This window comes from Hyla sarda, chromosome 5 (assembly GCF_029499605.1).
Source record: "Hyla sarda isolate aHylSar1 chromosome 5, aHylSar1.hap1, whole genome shotgun sequence".
Classification (NCBI taxonomy): Eukaryota; Metazoa; Chordata; class Amphibia; order Anura; family Hylidae; genus Hyla; species Hyla sarda.
In genome coordinates, this window is record NC_079193.1 from 357,316,514 (window position 1) to 357,339,021 (window position 22,508).

Below are 22,508 nucleotides of genomic sequence, written 5' to 3' on the forward strand. Positions count from 1 at the left end.
GCTCGGCCCCATCCCCTTTTTTTTTTTTCTTTTGACATGTGTTTTCTTTTAACCCCTCGCTGACCGGAGGGGGAATAATCTTTCTCGCTCTGCTAAGCAGATGGGCATTGTGTGCCATGTGTTCAGCCCCCTCCCCATACACACACACGTGGTCGGGATCAACAGTTTGCTGCTCTCTCCTTCTTGACACCTTGAACTTTTTTTATTATTTTTAATTATTATTATTATTTTTTTTTAAATCTTTATAGAATATTCCTGTAAAGTATTAAAGTAGTCAGTGCTGCACTTAATGTGCGATGATCGGCGCAGGCATCCGATCCGTGACAATGATCACCCTGTTTATGGGGCAGGTTACGCCCAGTTCTGCCCCCTCCTCTCTTTCCTTCCCTTCCCCTCCTCACAATGGGAGCTCAATGCAAATTACCAGTGCGCAACTTTGCGCAAGAACTGAGCTACGATCCAGGGTGAAGTGCGGGTGGTATCGTATGCAAATCCGTCTGCTGACGTTACAGATCATGTGGGTTTTGGCGTAGATTCCCCACTGATCGAGGATTTTTTTTTTTTTTTTGCGCTCCGCTCTTGTGCTGTGTTGTTCTAAGGATCCCCCCCCCCCCTTCTTCCGCACCCCCGATCGTTAAGAACGTTCCGATTCCCAACGTTCTATCCGCCGCCTGGATACATTGTTGCTGCCAACGTTCCATCGCGCGCGCCCGGGGAGCCGCAGGTAAGAAAAAAAAACTTCCTGGCAGAGACAGCGTGGTGTGAACGGGGGGGGGGCGGTAAAAAAAATAAATAAGGGGGCGGCTTATGTACACCGACACGTGAGAGGGCAGATCGGACGAGGTCAGCGATCACCGATCAGCCCCCAACTTTAGCGGCTCCCGCGTGTTTACTGGGTCATGGGGGGGGGGGGGGGGGGTACTGGGGGTAAGCCTAGCTGCCTGGTTATGGGGGGGGGGGGTGTAAGGGAACATGTCCGGGGGGGTTGATCGCTACACCTCCAGTATAACTTTACAGCCGATCAGATTGGGGGCAGATAAGGAGCAGTTAAAGCCCCGATCTACTTGTCCCCCCCCCCCCTTTCTATGTCGACATAAGCAACAGAAAATATGGCGTCCGCTTTCGATAGGGCGTTACGTAGAGGCTGGAGAGAGCTGAGCTCTTTGCTTTCATCACAGCCCATAGATAGACGCAGGCTCGGGAAAGTTTTTATCACTGATCGCTAGGGGGAGGAATTTATTTATTTATTTTTAATGGTAGGGGTTAAAGTGTGAGCCCCCTAAAATTGTGAGTTGGATCTGAATTTTGGGATTGTTTTGGCTTGTGATGTGGTTGCAGAAAGCATGACGCGGTGCAGCCTCCCCCTCCCTAACTGCAGGCAGGGAGGGAGAGAGGAGCCGAGCACGATCCACCATGGCCAGCAGAGACGAGCGAGTGCAGGGTGGTGGTGGTGGTGGGGATAGGGGGCAAGGGGTACAGGGAGTCCTAAAGTTCATTCAAGTGCTCCCAACTGGTCGGAGCAGGATGCTGCGGGCCCTGCGGATGGTGCAAAACTACAACCCGCAGCAGTATAGTACAGTGGTCTTCAACCTGCGGACCTCCAGATGCTGCAAAACTACAACTCCCAGCATGCCCGGACAGCCGTTGGCTGTCCGGGCATGCTGGGAGTTGTAGTTTTGCAACATCTGGAGGTCCGCAGGTTGAAGACCACTGGTATAGTAGATGTAGCTGAGGCGAGTTTGTCAGTGGGTACAGAACCCAAACTGTAGGTCACCCAGGTCAAAGTCGTGAGGGAACTTCGGGAACTGCTTTTGCATAGTCGTACAGCGTGACAACAGGGAGCAAGGGGTACAGGGAGTCCTAAAGTTCATTCAAGTGCTCCTAACTGGTCAGAGCAGGATGCTGCGGGCCCTGCGGATGGTGCAAAACTACAACTCGCAGCAGTGTGGAGAGCAGCAGTATAGTACAGTGGTCTTCAACCTGCGGACCTCCAGATGTTGCAAAACTACAACTCCCAGTGGCTGTCCGGGCATGCTGAGAGTTGTAGTTTTGCAACATCTGGAGGTCCGCAGGTTGGAGACCACTGGTATAGTAGATGTAGATGAGGCGAGTTTGTCAGTGGGTACAGAACCCAAACTGTAGGTCACCCAGGTCCAAGTCGTGAGGGAACTTCGGGAACTGCTTTTGCATAGTCATACAGCGTGACAACAGGTATAAAAAGAGCGTCAGCAATGGCGTAACCGATCTGGTTCACGTTTCCGTGTTATGGCGTCCGCAAAATCTGATCCCTACGTGTAGACCTGTCTGACCATAGATCTGTGTACGGTCCAGGGGCTGCCGCAATACATTTTCCAGCCATGATGGGAGTTGTAGTTTAGCAACAATACGACTGTCTGGGCATGATGGGAGTTGTAGTTTAGCAACAATACGACTGTCTGGGCATGATGGGAGTTGTAGTTTAGCAACAATATGACTGTCTGGGCATGATGGGAGTTGTAGTTTAGCAACAATATGACTGGGCATGATGGGAGTTGTAGTTTAGCAACAATATGACTGGGCATGATGGGAGTTGTAGTTTAGCAACAATATGACTGTCTGGGCATGATGGGAGTTGTAGTTTAGCAACAATATGACTGTCTGGGCATGATGGGAGTTGTAGTTTAGCAACAATATGACTGTCTGGGCATGATGGGAGTTGTAGTTTAGCAACAATATGACTGTCTGGGCATGATGGGAGTTGTAGTTTAGCAACAATATGACTGTCTGGGCATGATGGGAGTTGTAGTTTAGCAACAATATGCCTGTCTGATGCTGGGATCACATCACATTTTTCCCAATACGGGACCGGCTGGGGGGGGGAGAGCTAAAGCCGGGCGCTCCCGTATCCCTGCCGTATGCCCCCCCGTATGTAATGTATTTCTATGAGCCGACCGGAGTGAACCGGTCGGCTCATTTTTGCCCGTATGCGGTTTTCTTTTCCGTGATTGACTACGATTTTAGGTCCGGTAGAAAACTGCATACGGGCGAAAATGAACTGACCGGTAATGAAATATATTACATAAGTCAGGGATACGGGAGCGCCCGGTTTTAGCTCCCCCCCCCCCCCCCCCCCCCCAGCCGTATGCGGTCCCGTATTGGGAAAAACGTGAAGTGAACCCAGCATGAGCATGGGGAGAGTTATAGAGCTGCAGGTTGGGGAACACTGTTCTAGAGTGATCTAAGTTTGGTAGAAGCACAGGGATCCAGGTTATGCTACAGTGCAATGGGGTGTTTGCAAGGTTCTAGAGCAGTGGTCTCCTAATTGTGGACCTCCAGCTGTTGCAAACCTACAACTTCCAACAGCTGTCTGGGAATGGAGTTGTAGTTCTGCAGCAAATGATGGTCCCCAGTCTGCAGACCACCACACTGGATCACTGCTCTCCAGCTGCTGGAAAACTACAACCGGACACGACAAGAGTTATAGTTTTGCAACAGCTGGAGCGCCGCAGGTTGGGAACACTGTTGTATAGTGACCAAAGTTTGGTAGAATCATTGGGGAATCATTCAGGTACTGCTACAGTGCAACGCTAATATACATCTGTTGAAGGTTCTAGGTCAGTGGTCTCCTCTAGCTGTTAGAAAAACTACAACTCCCAGCATGCCAGACAGCCAATGCCTGACCAGACATGCTGAGAGTTGTAGTTTGGCAACATCTGGTATTCCACAGTTTGGAGACCTCTGTTCTAGGACATTGCTATCCTGCTGCTGGATAACTACAACCGGGCATGATGGTAGTTATAGTTTTGCAACAGCTGGAGAGCCGCAGGTTGGTGAACACTGTTCTGGAGTGACCTAAATTTAGTTCAGTAGAAAGGGGGGGGGGGGTCCAGGTACTGTCACAATAGGACTACAAGAAGGTTCTAGGGTGATCTAAAATGAGTTTAGTAGGATGGGGGGGGGGTAGTCCAGGTACTGTCATATGACGCTACAAGGTGCCTTTCGAAAATTCAACATCAGTGTTCCTAAACCTGTGTCTCTCCAGCTATTGCAAAACTTCAACTGATGGGACGGCATGATGGGAGTTATAGTATTTCTACAGGTCGGGGGGGAACACTGTCTGAGAGTGATCTAAGGCTGCATTCACATCTCGCTTTTGCAATACTGTTCCCGTATCCGGTTTTGGTGAAAAATCCGTATGGAACCGTATTGCAAACTGTATGTATAGATATTTCATAGAAAACCGTATGTCAACCGTAGCATCCGGTTGTGTACATTAGGGATCGACCGATTATCGGTATGGCCGATATTATCGGCCGATAATCATGATTTTGGGCATTATCGGTATAGACAATTACCTTGCCGATAATGCCCCGCACCGCCCCTGACCCGCCGCACCCCACCACGACCGCCCCCCCCCCCCCCGACCCACTTCACCGCGTCGCACCCCCCACCGCACCGCCCCGGCCCCATTGCCTCCCCCCATCCCCGGTTTTATAATTACCTGTTCGTAATGACGAGTGACGCGACGTGACGTCACCATCAGTGCGCACAGTGACAGCTCAGTAGGACGCCACCGGAGCCAGATGTAGAGTGGACCCCGAGAACAGGTAATTATAAAACTGGGGATGGGGGAGGCAATGGGGCCGGGGCGGGGGGGGGGGGGGGGGGAGCGGTGGCGGTGATAGGTCTCAGGACCCCCGGACAGGCAGGGGGAGAGAAGCGGGTGGCGGCCTATGGCACCGCAAAAGCCACTGCAGTGCATTGATTTAAAGCTCCCGCTTTAAATCAATGATCTGCAGCGGTGTCGCGGTGGGATAAATAGCCGATAATTTATACCGGAATATCGGTATAAGTTATCGGCTATAGGCCCTAACCTCCACCGATTATCGGTATTAGCCCTAAAAAAAACGATATCGGTCGATCCCTAGTGTACATTTTGCATCATTTACGGTTTTATCCGTTTTTTTTCCCGTAAACAAAACCATAGTCTACTACGGTTTTATGTGTGTACGGTTCCATCCAGTTTGCACATGCGCAGTGCACGCCGAAAGTTCTTCCCACAAATAGAACAAGAATAACTTTATTTAATTAAGGACAAACATTAAAAAAAATTTCAAAAAACGTATTAAACCGTATGCAGCCGGACATCCGTTTTCAAACCGTATACGGTTTAAAACCGTACAGAGGTATATACAGTTGTACACGGTTGTATACGGTTCGGTCTGGTTTTGAGACATCCATTTTTTTTTTTTTTTTACAAAAAACCTGATGTGAATGCAGTATTCCAGGAATATGGCTCCAGAAAGTTAAACAGATTGGTATTCTGTTAAAAAAATCTTAATCCTTTCAATAATTATCAGCTGCTGAAGTTGAGTTGTTATTTTCTGTCTGGCAACAGTGCTCTCTGCTGACATCTCTGCTTGTCTCGGGAACTACACAGAGTAGAAGAGGTTTACTATGGGGGATTTGCTTCTAAACTGGGCGGTTCCCCAGACAGGTGTCATCAGAGAGCACTTAGAAAAGAACTCCACTTCATCAGCTCATAAGTACTGAAAGGATTAAGATTTTTTTTAATAACTACACTGAAAAGTGTATTTTGAATGTTTTAGAGCCGTCTTAGAGTCCCTCCTGCTGTTGCAAAACTACAACTCCCAGCATGCCCGGACAGCCAAAGGCTGGAAAACACTGTTCTAGAGTAATGTACATTTTGGTTTTGTAGAACCATAAGGGATCTAGATGCTGTCACGATTCTACACTAAAGTGCGTCTTTTTTCGTGTGTCACTGATGTCTTTAAAGGGGTACTCCTGCTCTGGACAGTTCCTAAAATGGACAGAGATCACTGTGGTCAGGCAGAAAGGAAATTCAAAAAGTAAAGAATTTCCCGTGGATCATAACAGCAGCTGATAAGTACTGGAAGGATTAGGATTTTTTAAAAGAATTAATTTACAAATCTGTTTAACTTTCTTGCACCAGTTGATTTAAAGTTTTCCAGTGGAGTAACCCTTTAATACACGACAATCTCTGTATGACCCCTATTTTTATTTATTTTTCAATTGCCCCCCTAATGACCTGCACTCCCCCTCCCTGCGCCGCTATAATCTTGTATCTGGACTTGGCTGACAACACGAGGTGCTCAAGAAAACTTTGAGGCTGTAGCATCTTTTAACTTGTTCCTTGAGTGCCCCTCGAGACCCCCCCTCCTCTCCTAATCTCATCTAAATGACTGAGGCCCCCCCCCCCCCCTCTACATGTGGTTCTATTGTTACCCCTCCCTGACCTATTTGATCAGCAGTTGGGCCCATGCTGGGAACACTAGGGTTAAATGAATTTGGATTTAACCCCCCCAATGATGGACGGATGAGTGGAGATGTGTTGGTGAGGAGTAAACCTGTGTGTAGGAAGTGCAGTAGTGAATTGCTGGAATGCTGCGCCACCTGACTACTTTACTTCAAAGTTGCGTGGGGAGGGGGAGAGCGGTCAGTGTTCTAGTCAAGTGCTTCCTGGTGGCTTTTGTTTGCCAAGTGCCGAGCTGTGGGAATCCGGGGCTTGTCACAGTCTGGGCTGTTAGGATCAGGATATAATAGGCAAATGTAAATGCGTGTACTGTAACTTGAGCGCCACTTTCAACTCGCCGCTATAGATTGTTGTTTGACCTGTATTTAGATATATCTTTGTATTGTCTTCAGTGCGGTGATGTAGTTCAGGATTTTCAGAAAGTTGGGTACAAGCTAAAACTGGCAAATATTTATTATTATTATTATTTTTTTTAATTTTATTTATATATAGGCTTGCAGCGATAGCGTTGCGTACATCATTCCGGTGACCCCCATTGGTCTCTGCTTGGATGTTTAGGGCATGACTCGTCCAATGTCCGTGATTTCATCGCTGCAGGCCTGGCAGCAGAGGATATAGGGATGTGAAAATGATCAGTTTATTTTTTTAAATTTTTATTTTAGGACTTAAAGGGGTTGTCCACAATCAGGTGATTTTGGTACGTACCTGGCAGACAGTAATGGACATTCTTAGGAAGGATCTGTGCTTGTATTGGGGCTAAATGGCTATGTTGTGAGATTACCATAACACTGTGGCTAGCTGTTAGTGAACTGGTATTTCCTGTTTGAGTTATCATCTTTTGCCTACAAATCCCATAATTCCATTTTCCTCCCTCCCACACATCAGCCACCCCACCCATTGAAACATAAATGAGCTGCATCCATTCAAAAGACCTGTGGTTTTCAATCAGGGTGCCTACTAGGGATCGACCGATATCGGTTTTTTAGGGCCGATACCGATAATCGGTGGAGGTTAGGGCCGATAGCCGATAACTTATACCGATATTCCGGTATAAGTTATCAGCTATTTATCCCCCTGCGACACCGCTGCAGATCATTGATTTAAAGCGGGCGCTTTAAATCAATGCACTGCAGTGGCTTTTGCGGTGCCATAGGCCGCCACCACCACCCGCTTCTCTCCCCCTACCATTCAGGGTGGTCCGGGCCATCCATCCTTCCTGTAGTGTCCGGGGGCGTTCCGGGTGGAGGGTGAACCGGTCCGAGCTGTCCTTCTTCTCCGGGGGGTCATCTTCTCCACTCCGGGCAGGCTTCGGCCTAGTACGCTGCATAGACGCCGCTGCGCAGTGACGCCCATGCACAGCGACGCACCTGACGTCACGGCGTAGCAGCGTCTATGCAGCTACTAGGCCAGAGCCTGCCCGGAGTGGAGAAGATGACCGCCGGAGAAGGACAGCCCGGACCGGTTCACCCTTCACCCGGAACGCCCCTGGACACTACAGGAAGGATGAGTTTAAGTTTAATTTTTTTTTATTGACTCAGAGGGTGGGGGAGGGGCCCGAGCAGTATGGGCAAAAATCCATACCGGTATACTGCCCAGCACTACAGTGGGGGGTGCGACGCGGTGCAGTGGGTCGGGGAGGCGGTCGTGGTGTGGTGCGGCGGTCACGGTGCGGGGGCGGGGCATTATCGGCTTATCGGCAAGGTAATTGCCGATACCGATAATGCCCAAAATTGTGATTATCGGCCGACAATATCGGCCATACCGATAATCGGTCGATCCCTAGTGCCTACAGCTGTTGCATTAGTTGCAGATTGATCCCTCCACCCATTGAAGCAGACAGGCTCCCTGTCATCAGCTGACTAGTGATGTCAGGTCTCGGCTGCATTGCAACCTGGGAAAAATCTGAGACAATAGTCATTTTGTATGCTGGTAAAAATAAATAGTGGGGTGAAAATCACAGAAGAATTGGGAGAAAACCGTCACACACAGGTACAGACACTATATTATGAACTTCACTAACTTTACAGCCCCTGTAGCATAGTCATATAAAAAAAATCCTGGAATACCCCTTTAAGATGCTTCTTTTGAAGGTTCTAGAGCAGTGGTCTTTAACCTGCGGACCTCCAGATGTTGCAAAACAACAACTCCCAGCTTGCCCGGACAGCCAAAGGCTTTCCGGGCATGCTGGGAGTTGTAGTTTTGCAACATCTGTAGTTCTGCAGGTTGGAGACCACTGTTCTAGAGTGATCTAAATTTGGTTCAGTAGAAAAGGGGGGATCCAGGTACTGTTGTGATCTGATCCTAAAATGTTCCTTCCAAAAGTTTTACAGCACTGTTCCCCCAGCCTGTGGTACCAGCTGGTGCAAAACTACAACTGGCCATAATGGGAGTTGTAGTTTTGATACAGGTTAGGGACCAGTGTTCTAGTGTAATCTACCGTAAGTTTTTGTTTAGTAGAACATGGTGTAATCTGTGTACTGCCACAATAGAACGCTGCAGTGTTTCCCAACCAGTGTGCCTCCAGCTGTTTTAAAACTACAACTCCCGGCATGCTGGGAGTTGTAGTTTTACAACAGCTGGAGGCACACTGGTTGGGAAACATTGTTCTAAAATTATGTAAGTTTAGCTGGATAGAACCAGAGGGGATCTAGGTTCTGCTACACCATGACACTCTGGTGTATTGGTCCTCAGCAACAGGACCTTTTACCCGGGCACATCTATGCCCTATACAAGACTCTTACACAGCAATCGACCAATTGCTCGCTGGGTCATTTACAGATGATCACCGCCCCATACAAAAGACACTAGATAAAGGTATGGCCAATATTTTTTTATAAAAAAATAAAATAAAAAAAATAAAGTGTTCTATAGGTTTTATAATTTTATTTATTAATTTTTTTTAAATAAATTGACATCTAGCATTCCCAGACATCCAAAGAGCACAACTGAGAGGCCCAATGCCCCATTTCCATCCCGATTTTTGCATTCATAAATTATCTTTTTATTTTTATATTTTTTTTTACAATACTTTCTGTGTTAATCATATTGTATCGTATGGCTGTGCATTTTGATCCATTTAATATACACTGCGTTTTTGGCCCCATTTTACTGTTTCTGTTACAGTCCGTTTCATTTTGCTGTATACGAAAACGTATTCAACTATGCTGTTGTGTATGGCAAAAAAAATAAAAAATATATATATATATATATATATATATATATCAATCCATTATTATTATATGTTTTTTTTCTATAATGAAAGCCAATGGGAAACACCTATTTTATACAGCATCATCAGTTATTGTTTACTTTTTTTTTTTTTTTTTTTTTTTTTTTTTTTAAATATATACCTAATCAGAAATAAAAGCTCAGTGTGAACCCATTCTAAAAAAGGTATGATAATTAAAAAAAATTTGACGAAATCCCAATTTATCAAATATTTTCTCTAGACTGCATTGCAAAGTCTTGAGTGAAAATCTTGACCGGAGATACCAGAGTAGAGCACTTGGGAATCTCCGGCGCTTTCATAGAAGTGAATGGAGGGAGTTCTGTCTGCAGATCATGTGGGGTCCAAGCAGTCACTTTCGTTGATCCGCCAAGGAAGTTCTGTTATACGATAGTGAGACAGAAAAGGGGAGAGCACACAAGAGGCAGCTTCACCTGTAGGCGGTATGCAGTGTAGTCTCGGCAACCTTATTCGATACCTCCTGCGGGGTGCATATACAAACGTATGAAGTATCAATAAATCATAAACAAAAGAGCACGTACGTGCACTTGCCGCGGGGTGGTCCAGTTCACAGGGTCACAGCATCGGCACAGATGGATGGCGCTCGGAGGCAACGCCGGCAGTTTCGCACGTGAGTGCGTGCTTCGTCCGGCCGTGCGAAACTGCTGGTGTTGCCTCCGAGCGCCATCCATCTGTGCCGATGCTGTGACCCAGCACTAGAGATCGCCCGATTATCGGTTTGGCCGATACTATCGGCCGATATTCACGATTTTGGACGTTATAGGTATCGGAAATTACCTTGCCGATAATGCCCGCCACACCGCACCCCCCACCGCACCGCCGCCGATGCACCATTGCCTCCCCATCCCCGGTTTTATAATTACCTGTTCCTGGGGTCCATGCTACTTCTGGCTCCTGCAGCCTCCCGTGTTACGCTGTGCGCTGCGCAATGACGAGTAAGGTCCTCAACGAGACATCACCGTCAGTGCGCACAGTGACAGCTCAGGACGCCGAAGGAGCCAGAAGTAGCGCGGACCCCAGGAACAGGTAATTATAAAACCGGGAATGGGGGAGGCAATGGGGCCGTGGCGGTGGTTGGACTAAGGACCGGCAGGGGGAGAGAATCGGGCGGCGGCGGTCTCTGGGCAGAGGATAGGTGGAGGACCAGTCGGGGAGAGAAGCGGGTGGCGGCGGCAGTCTCTGGCACCGCAAAAGCCGCTGCAGTTCATCGATTTAAAGCGCCCGCTTTAAATCAATGATCTGCAGCGGTGGCGCCGGGGGAAGGGGGGATAAATAGCTGATAACTTATACCGGAATATCGGTATACGTTATCGGCTATCGGCCTTAACCTCCACAGATCATCGATATCGGTCGATCCCTACCCAGAACTGGACCCCGATACACCTCTGCCGAGCGGTGAGTGCACGTACGTGCTCTTTCGTTTACGAAGTTCTGTAATAGTTGTGGGTTGCCTGCAGCTTTATACATCACAGGGATATGTTCATACGTACACAATGTGCCGCGGATTTTACGCGTCGGAGATCCTCAGCGAACTTGCTGCCCATTTACTTCAATGGTTCTGCTGCCAATCTGCAAACCCCACTGCTGTTCTGCCCGCCGCTATTTGCTGTATACTATCAATAGAGAGGAGACGGGACATCAGTGCATCACGAAAAGCGCCTCTCTATTGATTGAATCTGCATCGTGTCTATTGGGGCATCCAGGGAAATAAATTGTATAGGTTAGTGTGTGCTCACAGCTTGTTTTTGTCTCGGTTTCCATTACAGTGTGCAAAAAATTTAGTTAACTACACTATTGTGTACGACCATGGGAGACTAGGCCTTGTCTTTAGAGTAACATTACCTCAGGTGGCCATGGCAACAGGTGGCTGCTCACTGAGGCCTAGTCAACACACAGGACCTGGGGGGAGTGAAAGGTAGAATGGCAAAAGAAAAAAGAAAATAATGTAGTAAAAACCTGTGATTGTGGATTTTTGTGCCTCATAGAAATGTGACTTTTGCTGTTTAATAAATAGCCTGTAAGTTAGTTCTTACTAATAAAAGTAAGCGGCTGACTTATCAATGGCAGCCATGTTGTACAGTTGTCCCTCAAGTTACAAAATTAATTGGTTCTGGGACGACCATTGTATGTTGAGACCAGAACTCTATGGAAACCTGGTAATTGGTTCTAAAGGCACCAAAATGTCATCCAAAAATAGGAAAAAGTGAGGATTAAAGAAAAATATGTAGATAACTAATATAGATAAAGCAAATCCTTCCTTATAAAAGTAATAAACATTTTCTGGGAGCTGTAAATCACTGTCTATGTCAGTGTTTCCCAAGCAGGGAGCCTCCAGCTGTTGCAAAACTACACCTCCCAGCATGCTGGGAGTTGTAGTTTTGCAACAGCTGGGGGCACCCTGCTTGGGAAACACTGGTCTATGTAGAGGACAGGAGCTTCTTCAGGGTTCTGTACAGTACACAGTGTCCTAAAAAAAAGTAACATGGAGCCGCCCTCACCTGGTGTCCAAAAGAGCAGCTAACCCTGGTACAGGTAAAGAGTAGTACAGGACATGTAATACCTCCCTGTACTGTAGGGGGCGCTACCAGACACCAGGCAGTGCATTCGCTTCAGTAACACAAGTTTTACCAGTGAATGCCCATTCTGATTGGTCAGTTCATTGACACGTTTCACAGATCTGGACTGTCCATAGCATTGTATGTTGAGTCTAGTTTCAATTTACAGTGGTCCAGAAAAGACCATTGTATGTTGAGGCCATTGTAAGTTGAGGGATCACTGTATAGATTGGTACTTTACAATACACTGAGTGAGTTTAGTGTTGTGGTCTAGATAGAAATAGGTACTCCTTACTTTGTGACCAATATAAGGGTAAACAGCTCCTACCTTACCACCCTACAGCAATGGACCATAGACCGTATGTGCTATCAAAACACTCAGCTGACCTCCCCATAGACATCTACTGGGATTGGCTTAGTGTGTGTTGGTTTTTCAGAGGGTTAAGAGGATGCCAGGTACTTATGACAAGACTGAAATCCAACTTGTTTGATCACCTCGACACATCTCTGGGGCCTTTGGGATGTTTTATATACATTAGGTTTTTTGGTAGATCCCACCAATTTCCCTCCAATCCCCAGACAGAACAAATTTTAATGCGTAATGCGTATCCAGTGATGTCTCAGGCGGAGGGTTATATGTTTAAATTCGCACCGCCATCCAAGCCCGAGACTTGCACGAGACTACGGGCATTTAATCTATGGATTTGGTGGAAGTCCTAAAGACTTGCATGGGACTTTCACAAAATCTGAAGATTGAACAGATACGAGAACATAGTCACGAGAGAGTCTCTGGTTTGGACGGCAGTGTGATAAATTTACTAAATATCCAGCCACCCAAGCAATCTCTGAATGTACTCTTTAATGGTAGGTTCCCGTGCCGTATTTTGCTGTGTATATTCTGCAGCTGATTTTGCTACCCATTGACTTCAACGGGTAGGGAAATACGCAGCAACTAAATACAGCACGTGTAACCCAATATACAGCTGAATCTGAACCATTTACCCATGTTTCCCATTGACATAATTTGTCCCCAACACACAGGTCTCCTATGGTTCTACAGCGTAAAACCGGTCTTCATGTCATGCTGAAAAATTCATCATTAAAGTGGTATTCCGGGCCAAATACATCTTATCCCCTATTCAAAGGATAGGGGATAAGATGTCTGATAGCAGGGGGCCCGCTGCTGAGACACCCCGCGATCTCCCTCTATGCGGGTGCTGAATCTAAAGGGAGATCGCGGGGGGGTCTCAACAGCCCCCGCAATCAGACATCCATGTTTTTGCCCGGAATACCCCTTTAACCCTGGTAAGATTTGACTACAGCTACAGAAGTGCTATTTTGTACACCCTTATAGGGGAAACATGTTTTGTTATGGAGGACTGTCTCCTGAAGAGTATATGGTCAACCAATCTGGTTATCCTCCTATAGTCCTATAAGTGTAAACCGGATTGGAGTAAAGATGTTTGCTGTGATAAATCGGTTAGTCATTCACTCATCGCAAAACTATTTTTGTGGTTAGAGAAGCGAGGTTTTGGTTCCTAGTACTGAGGCTGTGTTATGGCAGACAGACCTTACCTCATGTGAAAGTCTTCCGGCTTGTGCCTCGGCCTGCCCGGCATAGTAAAAAATAAAATTCCTCGCTAGAGCAGAGGGAATTGGTTTGTTTTTGGGACAGTTCAGATTCCGTGTGGAATCTTTTCATCAGACTTGACTGAGTTATGGAAGCCTAGTCTGGGGTCCCTTTGTGGACTGAAGACGGTGGCGAGCGGCACTATTACAATGTTAGAACAGGGGGGTTTAGAATCGTGGGGTTTAGAATTAGAGGTTATAAGAAACCAGATGGTTACCATACCCAAGGAACTGGAATAGGGAATAATATACAATCATATTTTATCCAATCCCCTACAAACTTTCAGAAAACGTTCTCCCTTTCCTCGCTCGGAGTGAAATAATGGCCGTGTAATGTTCCTCTAAATTACTGAATTTCAACATAACTTTTATTGAGGTCCATTTTACCACTCTGTTACTTTATAATGACCAGATAAGACTAAATACACAACCTGAGTAAAAAAGAGATGCCTTCTGGTCCAATATTAACCATTTCTGTGCATTTAAAGGGGTACTACCGTGCTGACAACTTATCCCCTATCTAAAGGATAGGGGATAAGTTTCCTGATCGCGCGGGGTCCTGCCGATGGGATCCCCTGCAATCTCGCACGCAGCACCCCGCTCTCATCAGGCCCCGGAGCGAACATCCACTCCAGGTCTGATGATGGGGCCGGTGATCGTGATGTCACAGCTCCGCCCCCGTGTGAAGTCACGCTCTGCCCCTCAATGCAAGTCTATGGCAGGGGGCGAGACAGCTGTCTCGTCTCCTGCCATAGACTTACATTGAGGGGCGGAGGAGCCGTGACGTCCCTATACTCCGGCCCCGTGATCGGCAGTCATCAGACCCGGAGCGATGTTCGCTCCGGGTCCTGATGAGAGCGGGGTGCCCCACACAATCAGGCAACTTATCCCCTATCCTTTAGATAGGGGATAACTTGTCAGCATGGTAGTACCCCTTTAAAGGCTTCTGGGCAGGGTAGGCCTTCAAAGTGTATTTGGGCAGTTTCCTTTTGAAGCCATACAAACCATGGGGGAGATTTATCAAAACCTGTCCAGAGGAAAAGTTACCCAGTTGCCCATAGCAACCAATCAGATCGCTTCTTTCATTTTTGTTTGAAGATTTAAGGCGTAAAGTTAGTGTAAACTAATGTCCAGACATGTTCCCAAGGTATTTGGTACTATGGCCCAGAATTGTTCTAAAACTAAAAAAAATAAGTACAAAATGTTAAGGTGCCCGGACACATTTTAAAGTAAAATTTCAACTATTACAAATGTTTCTTGGGTATAATTTAACAGTGAACCTGCCATTGATGTCTTGACCATTGTCTGGAATAAGATTTAAACTTTTTTCCGATAGTTGGGTAAAAGATAATTTATCTAGGTTTTTTTTTTATTTTTTTTTTAGCAAGAACGTTTGTCTTGTTAGGCTAGTGTGAGTGACTGTAATGGCCAATATGGACTAAAATGTTTATGCCTCCAAAATAATAGTTTATTCGATGGTTGTCCGGTTGTCAACATATGTCTATCAAATGTGTATAGACAACTTTTGGTCTGAAGGTACCCATACACATGGGATACCTGTCAGCTGGACATATTTAAGGCTGACGGCTATCTCTCCCAGCCCCTCCATACACCTGAACCTTTGGCTTGACTGAGCATTAAAGTGTACTGAATGGAGGGAGGAGGGTGCGAGTTACCAAACTCCTTTGGCAATGGCTTATCTCTGTGAACAGGAATATCTGTCTGGGACCAGTCTGGAGGCCACCGTAAGTGTAAGATAATCAGCCGGTCTCACCAAAATCGCGTGTGTATATGGGCCTTTACTTACTTGGCCCCAGGTAAATTTCTAATTTTGGTTATGTGTTGGCTTGTGATGAAATGACATTCGCACTGTCTATTACTGGAACTGTTCTGGGACCATTACCAAGACGTGGTTCAGATAATTCATTGACTACTTGGTGGGAAACCATGTGATACGGTGTAAATTGAGAAATAAAAGCAGTCGTTAAATTATAGATTTCGAACTGCTATAAATGTGTAGGTTACTGTATACTCTTTAGGCCCAAAGGAGGGATCTGAAGCAATCGAAACTCTAGTCTGGTGTGAATTATTTTAAAGACCTTACGGAAAAGTCATCAAACACAAAAAGTCCCGGCTGGTGCCATGTGACCATTCCAACAAACACTACAGGGTTATTGAGGTCAGTTTAGTCTTACACCATCACGAATGAAGACGTCTCCATGTTATTTTGGCTGACATTTTGGCACTTTTGATTCTCCGCGACCAATAGGTCAAAAAGATCAAAATGTTAAAGGGTCTTGAACTCTGATCCATGTGGTTTATTTCTTTTGATCTGGTCATGAATCTCTTGGGAAGATTTCGAATGCTCCTTTTAAGGCTACAACTATACGACAAGTTGTGGGTGCACGACATAGGATCGTAATGTTGCAGTGCTGGAATCACAATTAATGATTGTGTTGTGGTGTAGAAATTTACCAGGATTGTTGTCACAGGAACATGTGGGTCACAGCGCGACCGCACTCGCTATTCTTCCTGGCATAGTAGCAGTGCGACATTGTGTTTTATGTCATTGTGTAGTCCTCTCCTTCAGGTTACGTTGTTGTTTTGTCTTATAAGCTTGTGACTTCGTTTGTCAACTTGGCCTTTCGTGTACATTCTTGCAGATGCCTTTAACCTGCCAAAAGTCTATGACTGTGATTAATGGGTCATTTAACTCATTCAGCACCGTGCCTAGAACCGAGAACACCTGTTCAGTCGATGTTCTCCTCAGGCATTTCCTTACGTTAAATTACGGGGCTCCGACACTGCAGTGACTTATTAGATTCTGGGCACATTGCAGAGTTGGAGCCGTGGGAAGTTGATGCTGCAGTGTTTGTCAGCGAATAGACATTACGGGCAACGGGGAGGCTGGCGATTTAGAGGAATATTAAAAAGAAGCCTGTTTGTAGTGTCTTATGCTGTCCCATAAGGCCTAAAAGCGTGATATTATATAATTAAATCTCCATTGTGTTTTGTCTTTCATTACGTTGTACCATCCTACATTTTACATGTTGCTAAAGTACAGTATTGGCTTTTCTCTTTGGGCATATCCATACAGATTGACAAGCAGATTAGCCGCAGTGCTGCGTTCACCGTAGGTAACGTCTTGGCCTGCCACATGTCAATGAGATCACTGATCCGGTCGCAATCAGGAACGAGCCAGAATCAATCTATGGACAATGGCATCAGCTATTTATTGATGATACTATTATGGAGAGCAGCTGTCCACTGTAAGACGGGCTGATCACATGGTGACCCAGCTGCTTAGCACAGGATCAGGTTTACTTTGGTCAGGAGTGTGGTCACTTTGGGCATCACAGCAGTTATATTATACAGTCTATGCTACAGATATCAAGCCTTTCGTCTATGGACTTGACAATACAGGCCGAGTTTCGAATATTCCTGAACTCTTTAAGATCACAAGTGTTTTTGTAGGGTCACTGTAGGATTTGTCCAAGATTAGACAAACATGGCTGCTACCTCAGAAACGGCCTTGGTTTGTATTCGGTGTTACAGCTTTACTCCTTTGAAGTGAATGGGGCTGAGCTGCAATATTACAAACAAGCGGTGGATAGGAATAAAGCAGATTAGTAATAGATTTGTAGGGGTATCTACTAACCCTTATATGCGATCTCCCAAACTAAATATAGTAAGGGGGGGGGGGGGAGGTGCATATAAAACTTAGCTTTTAATAATAGTAATTAAGAAATATAATGCATGTGATGCAGTATTGTTGTTTGTAGCACTCAGATGAGAGGTGCACAAACCAAATGGACGCCTGATATAATCTGCTAAAATATAACAGATGGGGAGAGGACTCCCACAATATTAGGATAATGTACACAACAGTACATAGATGCCCATAATCAGCTCTCTATGTTCTGGAAAAACCACAATGCCCTACGCGTTTCGCACACTGTAACATGTGACCTCCTCAGGGGCTAAACAAGTGGTACATATCCACAGTTCTATCAGAGGCATAGTACGACACGGTTGCGGCGTCCTAATTGCGAGTAGAAAGCCCCAGGGACGCGTGTTACCCGCAGTGGCGGGGAGCCGAACTGTTAGCCGGCTGCTCACACGCGTCTGAGACGTAGGTATCCTTTAAAGTTTGCCAGACATGTCTTTTCGGCAGTGAAGGACGACCTTCTAATGTGTATAGGGGCCTTCCAACCCATCTAATGTGTATAGGGGCCTTCCAACCCATCTAATGTGTATAGGGGCCTTCCAACCCATCTAATGTGTATAGGGGCTTTCCAACCCATCTAATGTGTATAGGGGCCTTCCAACCCATCTAATGTGTATAGGGGCCTTCCAACCCATCTAATGTGTATAGGGGCCTTCCAACCCATCTAATGTGTATAGGGGCCTTCCAACCCATCTAATGTGTATAGGGGCCTTCCAACCCATCTAATGTGTATAGGGGCCTTCCAACCCATCTAATGTGTATAGGGGCCTTCCAACTCCTGTCCCAACATCTGTCAAAGGGGCAAACAGTGGAGATTCTGTAAGTTTTCTTATTTGGCACCATTATCTTGGGTATAAAAGTAAAAAGAATAAAGATAATTTTTATGCATTTTTGCGCTTTTTATTTGGATTAAAATGGCAATAAAGCATCTCAGAGCTGGAATAACTCGGTATTATGGCCAAGTTATTATATAAATGAGATTGTAGCGGATGCACCTCGAGCCCCTGACACCGCTGAATCGGGTTAAGCTATTATCGTCGGCCGCGATTCTGTAGAACGCGTGAATGGAAAGCAGCAGTTGTTATGATTGTTGATACGTTGATTGTATCAGACATCTCTATTTATTCTTATGTAAACTGGGTATTGCCAGAGACTCGATCCTGTAATCTGTTAAACAATTCCCCCCGTCGCTCGCTGTGAGTGGCTTTATGAAAAGCAATTTGCACCGTAACATTTTCAAGGAGATGCTGCGAGCGCCGATTGGTCCTTCACAGCTTTTGTAAGGTGTTCGTACCAGAGCGATGATTAGAGGGTAAAGTGGAGGGCCGGGAAAAATTATTGTAAAAATACAAATTATATTAACCCCTTTGCAGCTGGGGGGGCAGACTCCACCTGTGAGTAGATACTTAAAGCTTTCAAGGTAGAATATTGAGTCTGTAACCTACAGTCGTGCAGCATGTAGAATAACAGGGCAGGTCCTGGAAAGTGCTGGCGGATGGGTTACGTAGTGAACTGGACACTTGCACTGTCTTAAAGACAACCTGAAATTGAAAGTTTAATCTTAAGTCTGTGAATTGGGACAGAACCAAAATATCAGACGCTGCCCCTGGATAAAAACAGACCCCATTTTTCGTTAGAATGCGGGAAGATAAGAACTTTTGTGCTCGGATTTGGACCCCATCTCCCAGTCCCTTTGAAGCAATCCTATGATAGACAGTAGGGATCGACCGATATCGATTATTTTTTTTTAGGGCTGATACCGATAATCTGTGACCTCTCAAGCCGAAAATTTATACTGGAATATCGGTCAGGATGGCGGGCGAGTGGAGGACGGGTGTGGGGGCGTGTGCAAAGGGCAATTCATCGTTTCAAGTCATAGTTGACACTTCATCTGGCCTCTTAGGACGGATGAAGTGTCACCTATGACGTGAAACGATTCGTTGCTCCTTTGCACACGCCCACACACCCGTGCTCCACTCGCCCGCCATCCTGACCTGTTGCTGTTTGGAATCTCACCTGCATCTATGTTGGATGTTATGCATTTTCCAGAATAAGGGTCTATTCACACAGTATTCTGAGCAGATTTGATGCGCAGGATTTCAAGCTGCGTTCAGTCATTCAGTTTACATTGAAATCTCCAGCAGAAAATCTGTGCAGAATACTGTACGTGTGAATAGACCCTAAAGCTTCCTTCGTTCCCTGGATTGGTGAGTGCGGTCCTTTTTTCTTTATGTGTATATTTTATAAACAAGGGTGAGCTCAATCCTTTGGCTAATCTGCCTCGATAGGGCCCTTCAAGATGCTGCATTAGGTGACGGCCAAGCACAGTGGGTTTGATGCAGTGGAAAATCCGCCGTATGTTTGCGCCAAAATCCACACCAGTTCATTGGGGTTTGCTACAGTCAATTACTGCATGGATTTTGTGGATTTATTTCTACAGCGAATGGTTGAGATTTTTGGAAATCTCATTTTATATCACTGCTACCATGTTGTAATGCTGCCGATTTACTGCAGTGGAGTATCCAACTCGTGAACCAAATTGTGTGGATTTTTTATGCATGCGTCTTGTTGTTTTTATTTTTAATTATTTTTTTTGTCGATTTGAAAGAAAAACACATACAAACCATGTATGTCAGCTTTAATCAGACCTCTTTAAAAGTAGGTAAATCCATCACAGTAGATAAGATAAAAGCTTGACACATTTCATCCAGAACACTACCTTAATCATAGACTACTACTATAGTCTATGATTAAGGCCATATTCTGTCTGAAACCTGTCAGTCTATGTCTTATCTACTGTGATAGATGTAACTGCTTTTAAGGATGTCTGAATAAAGCTTATGGGGGTATTTATCAATTTTGCCTGTTGACAGTTTCTTTTTACCCTTTTTTTTTTCACTTTGGTTTTCGTGGACATGCACCAAATTTATCATTTGATGCACGTAATTAGTAATTTTGGCGCAAATGTTGAAATCAGCTGTTCACAGCGCCTTTTACACAGAACTTACCGCCACAGAGGACGCGTATTTTACCCTGTAGAACAGCCATTTCGGAGTTCCTCCTGCAGGATATCAGCAAGAGACATGAGTTATTTTCTTTTTTGGGGTTTATAGCCGCCATGTGAAATGGATTTTATTTTTAACTTGAGTGTTTTTTTTTTCCTGAACCTGTGTGGCCATGTCCAATGCTGGCTCAATGGAGGGTGAAGGTCCCTCAGAGACAACTATGTCGCAGGATATTATTGCGCAGCCCCGGAGGTGTTGCAGCTTTCACAAAAAAATGTTTAATGTATTTTGACGCCTTTACATTTTCTGACATTGCTGTGTGTGTTTTCCATGTGCAAAATTTCTTGGCGGTGAATTGCGCCCAAAAAAACCCCCCAAAAGGTGCAGAATTGCGCCAAAGATCGATTGGCGCAAATGATGAATTACTGACCAAAGTGAAAATCACACACAGGACCGTGTGATTTTGAGAAAGTTTAAAAATGACAGTGGAGAAAATGCGCCAAAGAATTGCGCCAAAGTTACGGGAAAAAAGCACATAAATCCTTTGATAAATACCCCCCTATGTTTGAGTGTGACTTTGAGTGTGCATATAATGCCTGCTATGGGAATGTTTTTGTGTTTTTTTTTGGCATATTAGATTGGGCTTCCTAGACCATTGTATGTCGAATTAACAGATGTTTACGGTCTGATGTGTTCTATATTTTGAATATACAGTATATTGTCGCAGCCTTTTCAGAAATACTTAGATGTGTGGGTTTGAGCGTGCTTAACCCTTCACCTTGGTGGGAGTGCTTCCTGTCTTGGAGGAGACTCCGATGAGCGCTCCTTCGATCCTTCGAGGTATGCTCAGTCTTGCATGTCTCTGCAGCGCCATTAGGGAAAGGCCAGCCTGGAGCAAGTCAAGGCCGCGGGAGACGCTGCTCTCGTCTGTGCAGTGTTGTGCGTAATCTTGGCCCTCATCGTGGCTCCGCATACAGGAGCCTTGGAATGTGAAGTAAAAGGAATTGACATGTATAATATTTTTATCTATATGAGCTGATTTGCTACAGCGGTAACACAACAGACAACCCAATGGGTTAAGGGTCTGTCCACACTGCAGTTATGTCCTTCTGTTGCAGCCAGACAGTGCTGCTGTTTGGGTTAAAATGTTGACCGCTCCAACATGACCTATTAAAAGTCAATAGGGTTCACAGGGCCCATTAGAATAAATTCACCTGAGTCGGACTGAATTTCTCTGTGGATTTGTTAAATATCACATTCTAAGGTTTATCCTGAGGATCCAGGGGTAATCTGCAGTAAAATCCATGACACGAAAACACTTGCGGGTTTTTCCTTTCCCAATTGAAATCAATAGGAAAAATCTACACCAGATCAGAGTTCTATACGGTTCCTATTGACTCCATGTTAAAAAAAATAAAAAAACGTATACGGTTTTTCACCCGGACCAAAAACCATGGTAGGTTACAATTTTTGGAGTACAGGAAAAAAAATGGACAAAACCGTACAGGACACAAAACGGATGCAACCGGATGCGTCGTTTGCCATACGGTTTTCAATGGAGAGTCAATGCATACGGTTTTCAATACGGTTCTGTACGGTTTTCACATTGAAAATGTATACGGGAACTGTATTACAAAAACGTGGTGTGAATGCACCCTGATTCAGCTTCATGCACATTTTGGGGTGGGTAACGTACCGAGCCCTTTTTTTTAATTTAAAATTTTTTTTTTTTGTGGCTTCACTGTTTATGTGCCTGTTGGCTTCTCTTTCTTCCTTCCTGACGTTAACTCCAGCCCCAGCGCTGCGACACAAGACTCCGCCCACCAACGTCACAAAATGCGGGCTCAAAATTTAACAAAAAAAGCCTCCAGAGTACGGATATTCATGGTGCGGCATAGAATGTTTTTAATATTTATTAATTTCTGAGGAGGGTGGATGGGTCGTTGCGGGATAGTTGGGGTGCAGCTATTTAGTGCCGGCCAGTCTGGGTGTCACCCGATGCGGTTCGCCCCCCCCCCCCTTCACCGTCACTCTCTAGCAACGCTACCGGTAATAAAGGGTAGATAAAGAA

The 22,508-nt window shown here is 45.5% G+C and overlaps 1 protein-coding gene across 1 annotated transcript in view; it reads left to right on the plus strand.

The window, feature by feature from the left end:
- Positions 1-315: 315 nt before the first annotated feature.
- ZHX2 (zinc fingers and homeoboxes 2) overlaps positions 316-22,508 on the plus strand; it is a 74,764-nt gene continuing 52,571 nt past the window's right edge. Inside the window, exon 1 of the mRNA XM_056522692.1 lies at positions 316-724. The gene's annotated coding sequence lies outside the window, so the exon portion shown is untranslated. The remainder of the gene's footprint in view (positions 725-22,508) is intronic.